Here is a 16,732-nt window from a genome sequence, read left to right on the forward strand (position 1 = left end):
TTATTTCTTATTCAAACCGAAAAAAGCATTGCAAATGAAAGAAATACATTCTCTTTTATGCTCGGAAACCATTCCCATAATTATAATAATGATTTCCGAAGTCATTTCGCCCTGCTCCATTTTAAAGCATCCAACAATAGAGGAGAACATTCTTATGCTTTCCTTTGTCTGATTTATAAAGTTATTTTTCTCAGTTAATTATTTGCCCTGCCATGATATTTTGTTTACTCCGAAGCTTGCCAATTTATCTTACTACCACCTCCACCCAACTCATCAGCGATCATTGGCGAACCAAATCACCCTATCCATATATCATGAATCATTAATATATTTTTGAACAATTAGGGTTCAATGATTCTAGTGCTGGGCATGAGTTCCCACATCGCCCATTAGTCATCAGAATGTCCAGACCAGATCGGAGTATCCCACTCAAGCCATATGGGGATAGTTGTCTGGTTTTTTAATTTTTACACATTTATTTATACAAGTTATTCAATACTACGGTTTCTTGTTATGTGGACCGAAACTTAGTTATATTTATGACTATAGCCAGTGATTTCGGGGACTATATCATAACTGTCGCATTAGGAACTTGTGGCGTGCATTAGTGCAAATTACCATTGGGCTCAAAAGGTGTTGGCCCCAATTGTCACCTCAGAAAGATATTGAAACGGAAAACTGGGTGTGGGACTCGCAGCTTATGGCATATTGCATTACTTCGTCAAAAAACTGCGATAATACTCGATTTCTTTACCTCTACATGGTATTTTATATGTATTTTTATGGGCACGCGCCCGTTGCTCGTTTTATCGGTCGCGCTGAATGTCAAAGTTAGAACTTGAGTTGCTCATGGCAGCCGAAGTTGACATTAAGACCATTTCAACACCACAGCGAGAGACTTTTTAATCAAGCTTAAGCTATCCATGGTTTATAGAAAATAAAACGATTACTCCACCCAATTCCCAATTGAATGGATTGCAAATTAGTGTAGCTCCTCACGTTTATTGTCGCATTTGGTATGCCAAAATTGCAACTGACACCTTGATTTACACACCCTTTTTGGCCGAAAAAGGTTTAATGGTGTACGCGGTCCAAAATTCATCTTTTGTGGAATTTCGTTTTGTATTCTCAATAATCATTAATGATATTTTTGACTTTTTCAAACGAAATATATTTCTATTGTTATTTAAAAAAAATAAAAAAACACATAATTTAAAAAAACAAAGCATTTTGTTTTCATAATTATTAGCTGTGCCGTGTATGGTTGAGGCATAAATAAAATTCTATATAAATCATTTTCTAGCTAATGTTTCCAATGAACTTTGCCAGGTCGTTTGCAATTCGTTTGCATTTCGCATCCAAATATTTATAGTTGCCATTAACTTTTCGGGTTTGAACAGGATGTTCAAATGTGATTCATAGAAAATATGGAATTAAAGCCGGTGTCAAGGTCTATGATGAGCTCAGCAGGCTCTTGGTTAGGAGCATACATTTATTGTGAATGTTTTCTTAGTTTGCCATTTTTCAGTCCTATAATTTTTCATCATCGCCAGCCATAATTGAACCATAAACACCTCAAAACATGCTACTATACTTAAAATAATGCAGAACCCCACACATCGTGGCGGTGACCCACCCATCACAACTGGCAAACGACCCACACGACATCGATTGTTTCGCTTCATTTTTCATTTTTTTCAAGACAATGCCAAATCATTGAGCAGCCAAAAAACTGCAGCAAACAAACACCTCCGCAAAAAACAGACAGCGACCACGATCCACTGAACAGTGAACAGTTAACGGTGGGGCCCAGCCTATAGATGTGTTTAATCAATTTAAATTACCTTCAATTAGGCGCTTTGTTCGCGGTCCCGTGGACATTGCGAAAAGTCTTCAGTTCGGCATCAGCATCTGCATAAATGAAATGCAAATGAGGAAATGCCACTAATTTGTTTAGATTCCCCGGGTCTGAAATGGATGCATGCATATCTAACTTCAGCATTGGCCAATGGCTGGCAATTAAACGTTTAATGGCTTCATTCGATATGCATAATGGACGGAGTTTCAGAGTTTGGTGGGTGTCGGCTTTGCCTTTTAGATTTATAAAATGCAAATGTACCACTGAGTCATAAAGTTATTTCATAGAAAATCGAGTGCGGACAGTTCCAGAAGGGACTGTGAATATTGCATAAGAATTTATTGTAGCTTGGAGTGATTTTTTATGTCTTTTTAAGCTGATCATAAATGGGATTTATATTACTATATGATGTCTTGTAATCATGGCAGTAAACATTTAATTAAGTGTATGTATAACTTTTATACAACTTTAATGAATAATTGATGGTAGTACATTTAACTATGTTCATATTTTTATATCCAAAGCAGTTAGATTTTGCACATTAATACTAAGTGGGTTTAAAGATGGCAACAACCCAAAATCTGTAAATCCTCTCAAAATTTCTTTGCGTGGACAAAACCATTAACAAACTGGCAAAGCAGAGATTCCAATACGAAAGACTTAGGACACAAACTTGCACAAAAATACTTTGCATCGAATGCATATAATTAATCTCTTTATCCAAACTTGTCGACTCTGCTCTAAGTGAAAGTTTCCATGGCCAATCGTCTAAATATCAAAGTGTCTGCGCTCGTCAACTGTCACTTCAATCCACCTCCCATCCTGCTGGTACCATTTAAATGAGCCGTCAAATCGGCACCCCAACTGAGACGCGTCTCCCAACTTGTGTCATTGAACCAACAAATCAAAGCCGCTTACCAAAAGTCGCACAAAAACTGTTGCTTTATAGTCGTCAACGCTCTGGATTGATGACAAGCCAAGTAATGGCAAATGACAATTATTTACGCGGCAGAGTGTCATAAAATAGTGGAATGAAAAAGGCTACAACAAACCTCAACTAAAACCAGAAACCAAATGACAGCGAACAAAAAGCCGAAATGATTTTATTGACGTCATTCCATGGAACCACCAAGCCGACAGGCAAAAAACTTTTAATGTGGAGAAAATCCAGGCTCCAGCCAGGGGGTTGGCCAGGCCAACCAACCCCACCCGCTGAGCCGTAACCGAAGCCAAAGCCAAAAACTGCCAGCGAATTGTAATAATTGCAAACAATTACAGAGACACTAAAGCGAGGTGAAAAAATGAGATCCATGAAATGAGGTATATTTAAATAAGACTATTTGATACCCCGCTATTATAAAACTAACAGATGATAAAAATTAAATAGTTTTGTAAAAAAGCTAAGACAGGTAATTTGGTAAACCATTTTGGTGACAAGCTTCTTTAAAAATTCCACATTTTTGTGTGGATTTTTTCGACAATTTGTTTTAACAGAAGCCAAATACCCCTTGCTTAAAATCGCCCATTGGTCACCATTTCGCGGACATCAAACTCTGGCCATTGTCTTGTCTGAGATTTTGCCATAGCTTGTGGAGCATATTTTCCCCAATCTGGGGTTAACTTATTGGAGCCATCATTTGGGTGCAGGGAAGCCATATTAACTTTCATTAGTTGGGGGTTCAGTTCGGATCAGACTTGAGTGGGCTCCTGTCCCATTCCGAGCTTTTTGCTTATTTAGCTTAACTTGCCTGCATAAATTATGTTCACGATATTCTCGTGTTCAGAGGGACGTCACCTTTGGACTCTCGTCTTGCGCCTTTTTTCTTCGGTTTTTGGGGGATTTTTGGTTATGGGCTTAATGTGGGGCTGCCAATTACGAGCATGAAGGTCTTTGACTGCGCAATCTAAGCAGCGCCAAGCACCACAAAACAGCTAGAAAATTTGTAACATTTTTTGTTGTCTTAGTTTTAGTTGATGTTGCTATTTCATTTCGGGCGTTTTGTAGCATTTTCTGACTTGTCTTTCATGGTTTTAATTTGTGCGTCGTTGCTTATCCGATGAAGCCAAGCAATTATATTTCTTATTATTGCTTATTTTTTCATCTTGAACATTTTTTCCTAATATTTTGTGAATACTTTTCACGCTCTTGAGTTGATTGGCTTGCAAAACGCTTAAGATATGGCAATGAAAATGCTTGTACAATGTGTAAGAGATAATCGCGATTTTACATGCTGGTCCAATGCAAATGCTATTCATATTTGTTTTCCAACCATTTTTCAGTAATTTTTTCAAGCATTTCCCACTTACACTTTCTGTCATCGTTGCAGGAAAACTGACGGCCGACAGAAACAATTTTTTTCAATTAACTCTGATCGCCAATCGCAATTAACTTTTACACGATTTCTAAATTGAAAACTTTGACAGACGATCGGAGTTTTTCCGTTAACCCACATAACTTGCTTCATTAATTGTTTGTTCAGTTAATTTGTTTTACCATTTAAATTTTAATGTTTTAATTAGCTGCAACCGCTATCTATTAATCACCTAGAATTTTTACAATTACCTATATATATTGTTTATTTTTAATATAATTTACAGATTTTTAACTTCAACAAAAAATAAATATGTTGCAACAATTTATTTCGTTTCTAGTTCATTTTTGTAGCGTCGTTTTGAGCGTTTTTTGATAGCTTAATTTCCTCTGTTTACATTTTGGTCGTTAGAAAAGTTCAAGTTGAAATTTAATAATGCGGGCTAATTGGATGGCGTTATATAACCGTGTTTATATGGGGCGATATGCAAATTTTTGTCGGCAGACACGTGAAGGTCGTCGCTGACCTAGAATTAAAGACAGAAATGGCTTTTGTGTGACTATTGAGGTGCGATAACTGGGCGAGGAAATAAGCAATTTCAGGTTTCATTTTCGGGCTGCTTTCTGGGCCCTGACCCTGAAAATTAATTGACTTGGCACAGCGAGGGAATACTCAACAATACTCTCTATCTTTGTACATTATTGACGGTTTGCCCAGTCAGGTTATAAAAAGTCCATTGGCCCAGCGGGTTCAGTTATCTGTCAGGGTGCAGTACTATGTTTTATGTTACTCAATACCAAAATGCGGAACTTCGATCAAATTTTCCTATATCTTGCGGCTGTGCCCGACACTCAGAGACAGTCAGACATAATTTCCTTAACTTTTTCAACTTCATTCTGCGTTTTGGTGGTGGCTTTCACTTTTCCATTTCGCTGTTCACTTTTCCTTAACTACTCACTTTTGTATCGATTATTGATTATTGCTCTCATTTCGGTCCATGTGTTTTTTCTTCTTTGCTTTTGAAATGAAAAGTTTTCGCCTCGCCATTTGTCATAATTAATTTTTGCGCTTTATGATTTAATTGTTGAAAGAAATGGCCACAACTGAAAATCACCGGCTGCACAAAGTGAACATTTTGAAAGTCATTAGGTCTGTGGATGGATTGAAGTCTTTTATGCCTGCCCTCTACTGTGAGTTTGGACGTGATGCGGTGTGATTGAGTGTCGTCGTAGGTGATAAATCGACCGAAGCGAAAGTTTCAATAAAAGACTTGACTTTGCTGGCCTAGGAAATAGATTTTTGAGCAGTCGATTTTGTAAAAATACAATTAATTCTTAATTTAACGGTATATACTTTTTGTCTTTAATTACTTTGATTATTTTCAAATCCTGACTATATTTGCATATTTAAAGCCCAAAAGGTCTTTGGGTACTAAGTAAATCATCCTCAATTTTGCAATTTTCCCCACTGATTGCTGGCCAACACTACTTAGCAAAAATACAAGTCATTCTACGCCCAGATTTGCATTTGAGCTTATGGCCATTGCACAAACCACCTCATTATATTCAGTTTGAAAGTTTGTCGATCGGGCAAGCAAATGGCGGCGTGTTGATCAGCAATTTAGAATATTTTTCCGCCTTCAGTTTGTTTTTCCTTGTTGAGGCCAAAAAGCGCAGCACAAGAGATCTCGAATGGTGGAGGGCCCAGATTTCATTTCCTGTTTCTTGGACACTTTGTAGCATTACTGCTGTTGTTGGTGGCACAGCTGTTGCATTTATCATGTAACTCACACAGAGACGGACATTTGGGAGGGGGAAAAACGGCGGTAAGAGGTGGTAAGAGCCCTTAGAGCCCCGGCCAAACAAGCTGCTGCATTGATTTCCTTTTTGCTATCTTGACAGCATTAACTTTTGGGGTCTAAAAGGGGCCCAAGAGGGGGTTGAATGGGGGCCAACACTTCGACAGAGACAAACGAAATAAATGCGCGATCGGGCGATAAACTATTTTTAAAGACAGCCACAAAAGGAACAAACGACGCAGCAGCCGCAAAGGTAATAACAACAGGAAAGAAGTGATTGAAAAGAGGGGTTAGGCTGAATTAATACCCTCTACATTTCGAGTGGTATACATATAGGAATAAATATATAACTTAAATATTCGGGATCGGAAAAGAATTCAAATTAAGAAACATAGTATGTTTTCTGTAATTTATACAATATGTTTTTATTTGATTTTAGGTTGACTGACATCTTTTCTTACTTACCAATTAATATACCCCTTGAGTATCTGCCTTAGCACGGCAATCAAAAGACACCTTGAAATGATTTCTCACACAGCGAGACAGAGATGGCCGAAACCGGGGAGTTTGGGCCCTAACAAGCAGCAGCACTTAGGACGCTCTGACCAAGGCCCCTTCTTCGGATTCTTCTGGCTCCGATTCTGGCGGAGGAGAGCCGTGTGCCAATGGCTGTTTGTTTAAGGCCTTGGTTAGCTTTAAAAGGAGCTGCAGCTTATTTCCTGTTGCGGTTGCTATTGCCATTCTGCACAGTCAGTTCACTGAGGCATCCTTTTGTCTTTTTGGCCAAAAGGCATCAGAGCTTGTTAGCCAGCCAGTCCAGCTGCTGTCTGTTTTCTGCCATTTCAAGTTTGTCGCTTGTACGTACCACGTACTTGCAGTATTGACCATTTTAAGCCTTTTAAGTACACTTTGGTCATTGTTAAGTACTTTTGCGTGTCAGGGGCGCATTCGAATCTACAGTTCTTTGGCTGCCTTTGGGGGCACATGTTTTACCTGGTTATTTATGGGAAAAGTGTCAGTGCTAATCAAACGGCTGAATCACAATCTATTTGGTATGTGCATTGCGTTGTTGCGAGCTCGTTTTGTATTGGTCCCAAAAGGTCGAAGAACTAGGATTTCTGTAAAAAAGGAGATTCTACCATGTTCCGTGCACTTTTAGGTCCATCCGCCAAAGGCGATTCGGATCTTTAAAGCAAAGACGTGCAGAGCTAGTGTCAGTGTAGTTTTTGGCCATTTTAACTACCAGTTCCTTGATATGGTTTCCCCCATTCACAATCCCATAAACTGCAGTTTTATGGCCAACGCGTGGCGACCCATGCGGAATAATCCAGATGACGCAACATGCCGACAAATCCAGCAACAATTCGTTTGATCTTTTGGCACAGGCACGTGTGGCCCGAAAAAATTTGTCATCGCCCACGCAACGGGATTATGATAGAACTCTCGGAAATCTGATCTTTAGCTTTCGTTCATTGACTGACATCCATCAGAGTCCCATTTGCGACTCGGCTCGACCTAACCTAACCTTTCCCAATTGGATATCTGGCCAACTGATGGCGAAGCCTAAGCAAACAAGTTCTACGGGTCAACGATTCATGACTTAACGGCGAAATCGTCCAACAAAAAATAGATAAAGTCGCAAACCGTGTGACGGACAATCAATATGGAAATTAGCCAAGAGAAAGAAGAAATAACGTAATCGGAGCTGGAGATTAAACCGTCTTAATGATCACATATGATCAGAAACATACTCGTACAGGAAACAGTAGAGAATAATTATTGAAACATGCAGATAATCTTACATCTTTATCACAAACTGTAAGGGATGTGTGCAAATGTGCAATCTCTGTAAGTCAAGAACGGTTTCTTTGAAGTTGCAAAAGAGAACACAGTATAACATTTCTTAAAAAACCCACTTACTCGGCAGTCAAGCAACGTAAAAATATAGCTGTCATCGATTATCTGAATTATTTCCGCATGCAACTGTGAAACGGCGAAACCGAAAAGCAAAATAAATAAATAATGAAAATTAAATTTTTTTTTCTTACCGAAACAAAGAATGAACAAAGAGCGGAGCGAAATTCCCTCAAAAGCATTTCAGCTGTCAAAAGCCTGTCAGTCTGACGGATTGCTCGACCGTTTTGTCTTTTATTCGGCCCTGTCTGTTTTTTCAGTCGGTTTTTCTCTTTCATTAAGTGCAACAAACGCCGCAGAGTTGCCCTTTGCGCTCGTTATTTCGTTTTGTCCAGACAAACGAAACGCAAATTACGCAAAAAAATACGAAATTAACCGTTAAGTTGTGTAATTTCACCCAAAATGCTAACGGCAATTCATAATTTTTGTTTTAACAAGTCATTCCGCTTTATTAACTGGGATTTTTCTTCGCAGTTCTGGAATGAGTAAGTGAAAAAAAAAAAAACAAGAGACTCAAGCGACGAACTTGTCGAAATGGGCGCATTCAAGTTGTAAACCGAAAATAAAGAACGATATTACTGTGACTCAATGGGAACACACCGACGATGGAGAAAAGGGGTAAATTTCATGACAAAACGAAAAGGCTGAACAAAATCACATTTTATTTGTCTCTGTCAGTGGATGATTTCCAGTTCCCAGTTTTAATTAGCATATTGATGCGAGCAGCCATGAGACGGCAGCCAACTTTTGCCCCCAGTTCTTTCTGTCTGACGACGCCCCCACATTGCCCGATGATCAGCAAAGTAAAAAGCAAAGCAAAAATTAACTTTAATTTCCAACCGACCGGATCGTACCGACTATGAGTGACCATCGGGGCAGCAGCAGACGCTTAGAAAACTGGTTTCCTCTGGCCAACAGATGTGATTCCGAATGCGTTTCCAACTGACACCGAGTGGCAGAAGGAGGCGGGATTGCTGGCTCTGGCGAAGATCTAAAGCTAAACATGGTATTATAAAGTGGAACGCCTTCAAAGTCAAGTTCAATGACGTACTCATGCCATCAAGTACTGAAAATACTCGCGGCAAGTATCAGGAAAGGTTCGGGCGATAAGATAGGTTGTTGTACAACCATAATCATATATGGCAATGACAAAGCAAACAAAACCATCCAAAGCTAAGCCAAGCTTAGTTGGGCATAAAACAACAACAATGGCAACTTGTTAAATAATTTATGTGATAAGGCTGATTGCGAATCGTGTTCAATTTGCATATCTAATAGGCCATAAACTGCTTCTGTTGCATGAAATTAGTCGCACAAAATGAGGAATACTCCCCGTAGAATAGGGGCACTGAGCACTTTCCCCTTCCATTGTTATGAAAATCCGAGTTCCCAAAGAACACTTCAATATTGTACTATTACCTGGTTTTCTTGTACTGCTTTTGTCACGCCTGACAAATCACTTCACTTTTGACTTTCTTCTGACTGGTACTTAAATAAGTATCAAGTTATTTTATTTTACTCTTTACCATGTGTATAATTACGGTCAGAAGACCACTGCCATTCTACTGCCGAAGTACTGCTCGCTTTTGCTTTCTGTTTGGGCCATGGCACCCATTGTGCCCGTTGTTTGTGAACCACAATTGACAGAAAAGCGACTCGAAGAATGTGTCATAAAATGGTGCAAAATAAAGTGAACTGAAATCGGGAGAAATGTCAGAGATTTCTCACAGCAGCGGTAGCAAATGGTATCTGGTAGCAGCCGCCAGCTGTTGGGTGAAAGTCGTTTGCTTTTCGGTATTTCACTGTGCAATGGGTACTTTAGATATACTTGGGTGTATAATTTTCTGTAATGACATTGAAAGACACGATTGGTGTCAACGATTTAAAGAATGAAAGTTCTGTTTTCGGGCTAGGGAGATTCGAATATCAGAAACTTAGATGGCTGGAATTTCATCTTGAATACACTCCAATTGAAAATTCAAGCCAGTTCGTATAAATTGTCCCGGACCTGCTGTATAAAATATTGATGTGCTATTCCCAAAAATTAATTCCAAATCAATCTTAAAAGCATATCTCTTGCTGTCAATTAACGTTCTAAAAGCCGTGGGTGCTTGCCAGCAGGAGTCTTTCACCTTACTTAACTCCATTTATGTAAATGAAAGCCTAATCTATCTTAATCTGCAAACAAAATTCGCGCACCGCCCATGTCATTTATCGTGGCATCCCCAACTTCATATGCAAATTTAGACACTATATCTATTTTGTTGCTTTCTTTCGGTATCTATGGCAAAATTTTGCATGTTTTTCTCTACCTTCTCTTGCCAAAATCGAAACCAATTAAAGCCAAACAAAAGACTGGGGCGACAAATGCGCGCACACAGCTTGTTCGAGGTGTTCAAGGCTGGAGATTAGCCGGCGACAAGAAATGAGCGACAAGCGGCGCAAATCAATCAACAAATAGCGCCAAATTATTATGTAAATTATAATTTCTTACTGACCGCGTTGCCTTGCCAAAAAGTAAAAGTGTTAAACAATGCTGAAATTATGTTTCAGCGGCTGACAAAAAGGAAACCATGAAAAATTCGCAAAAATATATGTTTACAGCTCATATTTCACTTAAGCGACCCCGTCAAAATCTGAGCCGCAAGTCGAGGAGCTTGTGGGCCACCCAGCCGGTTCAGTTTGGCTCGGTTCCGTGGTAGGCGTCACTTGTAATTAACTTTGGGCCCTCCAGCGACCCTTTCCACCGAAATCCCCATTCCATCCTCCAAGCCATGTGCGGTAACCCCCTTGCGTTTTTCCGTTACGCTTCATTTAATATGCAGTTCCTGATTTTGATTCGCTTTTTCTTTTCGCTCCGTCTGTTCGCATTGCCAAACGGCTCATTTATTTTGTCACATTGAAGTCCGAATGCATGTGGGAGCCCGAAAAAAAGAAGGGCGAAGCTGGGCCACATACACACATTTTGCGGTCTGATCTCTTAACTTCGATAAACCCTGGATGTTGGCTTTATTTATTGGCCTGTTTCACTTTCGGGGTAAACCGCTGCACTATGGGGCATTTGGCCTGTTTTTTTTGCAAAAATGTGTTTTTCACAAGTATGCAAAATTGAAGTATTTTAGTATTAATACATTGGAAATACGTTAGACTATTATGTTTTAGCCGGCAAAAGTAATTTTAACAGTGTACTGTTATAATAACAGCTGTTAAAGTCGGCTGTTGCGAGCATATACCAGGTGGCTGCAAAACGCGCAAAATTTAGCTTAACTCTCAAAGTGTTAAAATTTTAAAAGAAGATCGTAAAAGAGTAAAATTTGAAATAGATAATCAGTATTCAGGTTTGTATTATGTATATATATTAATATATTGTTTATTGTGTGCGTCTATTTCTAACAATTTGTACATTTAGCAAGTGGTGTCAACATGTAGCTGTTAGAAAAAAATTTCAACTTTGAATAGAGCTATAAAAATTTGTTCAAATTTGTTCAGTATGTGTTTATATCCATGTTGTAGTGTGTTCAATTCCTAACTCATATCAGGTAGTCTCTATGTGCGTTTTTTGCGGTTTTTTGAGAAATTTCATTTTTTAGGGAACAACATCTCGATTGCCAATGCTGCCCTGCTGGAAGTGTGGCGCAAGCAAAAGGGTGTTCGTCAAAAGGAAAATTCTTTTTGCACTTTTATTAGTGGGCATTTTTCTGATAGCAAGCTAGACTTTAATGAATGATTAACGAATAGTAATAATAACGAATGTTTTCAGTCAATCTTTTGCGAAATTGGAGAAAATGCAATCGAAAAATATATGAAAGTTTTTTCAAAGTGGTTAGAAGATAGGACTAGGTGATCTTAAAGGTTCAAGGTAAAAGATCTCAAGGTAAAAGAGAAAAATAAAAAGGAAAGGAAATTAGCTGGATGCCCGAAAACGTCATATTATTTTAAAAGTTTGAGTGGCCGAAGACAGCAAGTAGATGAACTCGTATGGGCGCAGAACCACAACGAACGTCTTTTGGGTCAAGCTGCAATGCTATCTGCACGGAAGCGCGGCCTGCTGGATCTTGCAGACATACTTAAAATTCTTTTTTTGAACCCAGCCAAGGCAAATATAAATAATATCCCATAATACCATCAATAAATATAAAGAGGCGCGTTCGAAAACATAAGCGACTATCTCTTCCACCAGAAGTCATTCAAAATTTGAATTTCAAATGTTAGCTTGCGAATTTGAACCTGACACCGATTCTTCAGACTCTATTATGACGATTATGAATTTGTATACAATTATTGAAATAAAAAATTAACTTTAAAAATATAATATTAAAAAAAAAAAAAAAATAAAAAATTGGGGCGGAGTTGGGGGCACGCCCACTTTTCCAAAATATTCCTGGGGGCATATGTAACACATAAAAAAAAATTCATCCAAATATCTCCCATAGTTTAGGAGTTATTAATTTTTGTAAAAAAAACAGACCAAATGCCCCATAGTGCGCTGTGAGGGCGGCCTGTTGCAAATGTTGCCTGACAATTGCAGGCGCCGTGGCATGCAACTCAATTTGTTTGCCCCGCTGAATGGTATTTATGTGACGAACTTAACTTTAGTTCGCCAAGACAGCTCTGTAACATGTTATTGTTAAATTGAAAATACTAATGTCTGTTCAGTGACTCACGAACTATTTGAATTTAAGTGAAAAATAAGAAATAACTGTTGTAAAATGTTCTTATAAATTTTCATTCATAAACGTCTATATTATATATTGATGACTCAATTTCGCAATGTAAACACTGTTAATTGCTTACGCAAACATTACGCTTGCTTTATGTTTATTGTTGATTCGGTCTATGCTTGCTAATTTATAACTCTAATATTTGGCTTCAAGCCAACGCCAAGTGCAAGTGTTAAAGCTAACGGTAGAAGATGATTAACACCCGAAATATGTATAATTTTCCTACTTTATAGAGCGGCATAAATATTGAAGATGGTTGGAAACTTTCGAAAAATTTGCTTTCAACTTTTGCTTTAGCAGAGAGTTGTTACACAAGTTGGATATAAAATTGCACATTACGCATACGCATCGTTTGCATATTACGCATACGCACTGACTTATGTGCTGTGCCCGTGGTGCAGGTAGCGGAAAATTGATCGCACGGGCTGCTTGTGGGCGTTAGCAGGAAATCATAAAATTACAATTTTCATTGGACGGAACAAGTAGATATATCATTATACTTATATCTATGATATGTCTGTACATTTGAGACACGGCAGCAAAAGCAACGACCCCAATTACCTGTTTCGTGGGCAGAGTGTGAATGGCTTAGGGGCAGGAACCTGTCTCTGCTTTTGGCACTCTGTCGGGCCCAAGTTATGTAATTGTGTAATACGAGTGAAATGCTCGAAGGAACCATTTAGTTGAACAACTGCAAATCATGAATATACATAGTTTTTACAAATGTCAACACGAATACACCTCATTTGCCTAATTAAATAAGAATGAGAGAACACACTGATTCCTTTTACGGTTAAATCCAGTGCGGGTGCTGCTAATTGGCGGGCATCGTTACAATATTCTACCGTCTATATAATTAACCGATTTGCGCATTTGTCTATAGCACCGCATGTCTCACACGGAAGTCAAACAAAGACTCAAAGATTATTTTGCGTGTGACTAATAATGACGGCTAAACGAAGCCTGCCCCTATCCAAGTTCAGTTTCAAGTAAGCAAATCTGAAAAAAAATATTAAATATAAATTATTTTCCAAGCCTCACAAAAACCATTCAGTCATAGTGTATTAAAAACCCAGCCCAGGCAATAAAAGACGGAAGCTTGCCTCAATTGTGGTTTTTTTCATATGTAGATGGATATATTTATGGTTAGATATATCAATAGACACATAGAGGCGTTGCTGTTCAATTGTGGCGGCGATCAAAAAGTTTTTATATTCTGATAATTGAATTGTAGCAACGCAAAAAATTGCCTTTCTTAAAAAATGAAGCCAAACATTAAAAGTTGATTGAGACACACAAATCATGAGGCTAAAGATTACTGTTGAAAGGCAAAAGAGATAAATAATAAATAAATAATTATAAGCGGGTGAGATTTGGGAAAACTTGTGTATGCCAAAAGCAGAACAAGGAAGCATTTAATTGAAAAAAGACAGCGAGAACTTGAAATGAATGATCAGATAAATAATTGGCTCTGAAGAGCCTAAATTTTAGCACATGTTTTTAATAGATTTCTTTACTTAAACAAAAATAGTGGGGGCTTAAGAATTGCAGTTGCAGCTGTCTTAGGTGTTTTGCAAGACTGCCTTTTTAAAAATAAAGCTGAAATTTATTGTTAACTTATTGCCAACTTTTCTGTTCACACTTGTTGTCCAAGTCATGTGGAGCGTGCTGCTTCTGTTTTTGTGTCGCACAAATCAAATTCAAATTAGAACACACGAAAAACACGCGAATGCGAGCCAATTATGCAAATTTTCAGCTGTCTGAAAGAAAAAGAACAATTTGCATATCGGTCAATTGTTGCACGATTTTCGTGGACTGCGCACGCGTTGCAAATACTGAAAAGTGTGAATTACAATTCGAGTTTCTCGCTAAAATTTTGTAACACAAATATTTTTCCTGTCACGCACTTTCAATGCCAATTAAACACCTCACATCTCTGCTGTCTCTTTTTAGGCTCATATTTTTGTGTTTATTAATAAACATGGATCTATTGTTTTTTTTTTTCAGCCCACTCATTTCAAACTATTTTTAAAAAATTGCGAGTGGGTGGAGAATAAAATGTAATGCAAAACCAAAAATGAGGGATTAACCTACATAGGGACACTTAGCCCATGAGAAAACAATAACAACTCAAACGAATATCTGGCGAATTACGCATCAAATTGATATTGAAATAACTGGAACCCAATACGAAATCAACCGCAGAAACCTCAAGCAAAATGACTTTCGTTTTGGCCAAGTATTGCAACGAAAATAACCGTTGTGAATGGCCATAGCATTTCCAGTATTTCCTTACTGCGGTTGGGTGACAGCCAAACTGTAAAAAATATAATAGTAATAATTACGCTGACCTTCATCGTCACATCATTGTTGGTATTGTGCCTAAAGTCGCCAAGTGGACGTGAACAACTCAAGTTGAAAATTGTATTTCTGTGGTTATTTCCTCCAATGCCTGGAATGCGACTACCAGCATCTTAACTGGTTAAGTCTAGCTGAAAGCATTTAGAATTTGAATACAAGTTTAAGTGAAACGAAAGACATAGGCAACGAACTTGATCCTCTAATTTCTCACTTTTTGCATTTGGCCAACGCCAAAAAATATAAATCAACGATAGGATAAAACTAATAAATTGGCCATGCTTACGCCCCAGTGCCCAGTTCCATGTCATTAAATTTATGCCATAGCTTAATTACACTAAATTACGCATAATTAAATTTTAATTAACACAATCAACTAGGGCGCACACACTGGGATGCATAAACACAGAGTCACCAAAGAAAACCGGCAAAACGTGTCCGAAATACGAATCCAATTTGTGAATGTGGAGTAAGTCTGCGTGCCGAGGAAAAAAATAAAATCGCAAAAAAAGTGCGCGGCCACAGTTTCGAGCAGCTTTTATTTCTAGCCAAAGTGCTAAAAGATTCAGCGACGCACTCGCCAAAACCGAAACCAAATCCAAAAACCAAAACGAGTGCAAGTTCAACGGGGAAAACGGGTTTCCACCGCCAGCTCTTTGGGCATATGAGGAAGTTAATGGCTGAGCAGCTCGGCTAACGAAAGCCAACAGCCAACAAGCGAGTCGAGCTGTGGAAAATTTAGTAACAGTTACTATTTAGCGGTCGGCCAGAGCTGCATAAAATATTTGGAAAATTGCTTTTTTCTCTCCTTTCGTGGGTGTTTTTGGCGGGGTAGGAGGGTGCTGTCCACCCAATTGCATCCGCTGGTTTTTTTTTAATTTCGACATGGGTCTTTGGGATGTGGATTGTGCCAAATTTGGATTTTTTTTCGTTTTATTTTTCCAGAGCTATAAAACACAAGTATTTCAGTGTTAATGCCGACCGGCACTTATTTGGACAGCCTTAATGGGGGGAAAACAGTGGGGCGATAAAGGTTAATTTAACAATAAAAAATAAATAAAGAAAATTTTCAAGGTTGCAGAAATATGGAATAGGACCATTAAATATCGAAAGACTTAAGCAACGAACTTGATTTTCCGAATTTTCGAAATTATACAATCGCAAATGTTAATAGAAATATTCAGTAAATCGAATTCAACGACCAAAACTCCATTAATTTTGTCATATATCTACCGAACTGAAATCATTAGTTTACCCTAATAACTTTTTGGAACCTTAACCTTACCTTGATGACCAACCACTGTGCCCCAAAATAAATTAAGTTCTTGCATAACTTTGACAATTACAAATGATGTGTCTGACATATGACGACAACAGCGAAAAAAAGCCACGCATTGAAGATGAGGACTTATCGCCCGACTACCTGAAATAATAACGAAACAGCAGAATAAATTGAATTAAAAAGAGAAACAACAAGTGGACACACATGTTCGCGATTATGTGAGGGGTCTCTGAGGCGGAAATAGACTGTGACATCCGCTGACAGTGAGAGAGGGGATTCAAAAGAATCCAAGCCTCTGCCGCTGGCGGCTATCAGTCTCCATGGGTATAGCTCTGTCTATAGACTCGTCTCATATCCGTTGGACGTTGGCCGCAAAAATAATTAGAAATCTGCACGACGCCGGTTCAAAGCACTTTTGCTTCCGCTAGAGATCGGAAAAAAGTCACTTATATATACCATATACCCTATATACCCTCTCCACACTTTGCA

At 38.4% G+C, this 16,732-nt stretch overlaps 1 protein-coding gene across 7 annotated transcripts in view; it reads left to right on the plus strand.

Moving 5' to 3' along the window:
• The window catches only part of LOC117135642 (pneumococcal serine-rich repeat protein), a 36,055-nt gene that overhangs the window by 1,338 nt on the left and 17,985 nt on the right, over nucleotides 1-16,732 (plus strand). The gene's annotated exons all lie outside the window — the stretch shown is intronic.

The sequence above is a fragment of the Drosophila mauritiana genome, chromosome 2L, assembly GCF_004382145.1.
Source record: "Drosophila mauritiana strain mau12 chromosome 2L, ASM438214v1, whole genome shotgun sequence".
NCBI lineage: Eukaryota > Metazoa > Arthropoda > Insecta > Diptera > Drosophilidae > Drosophila > Drosophila mauritiana.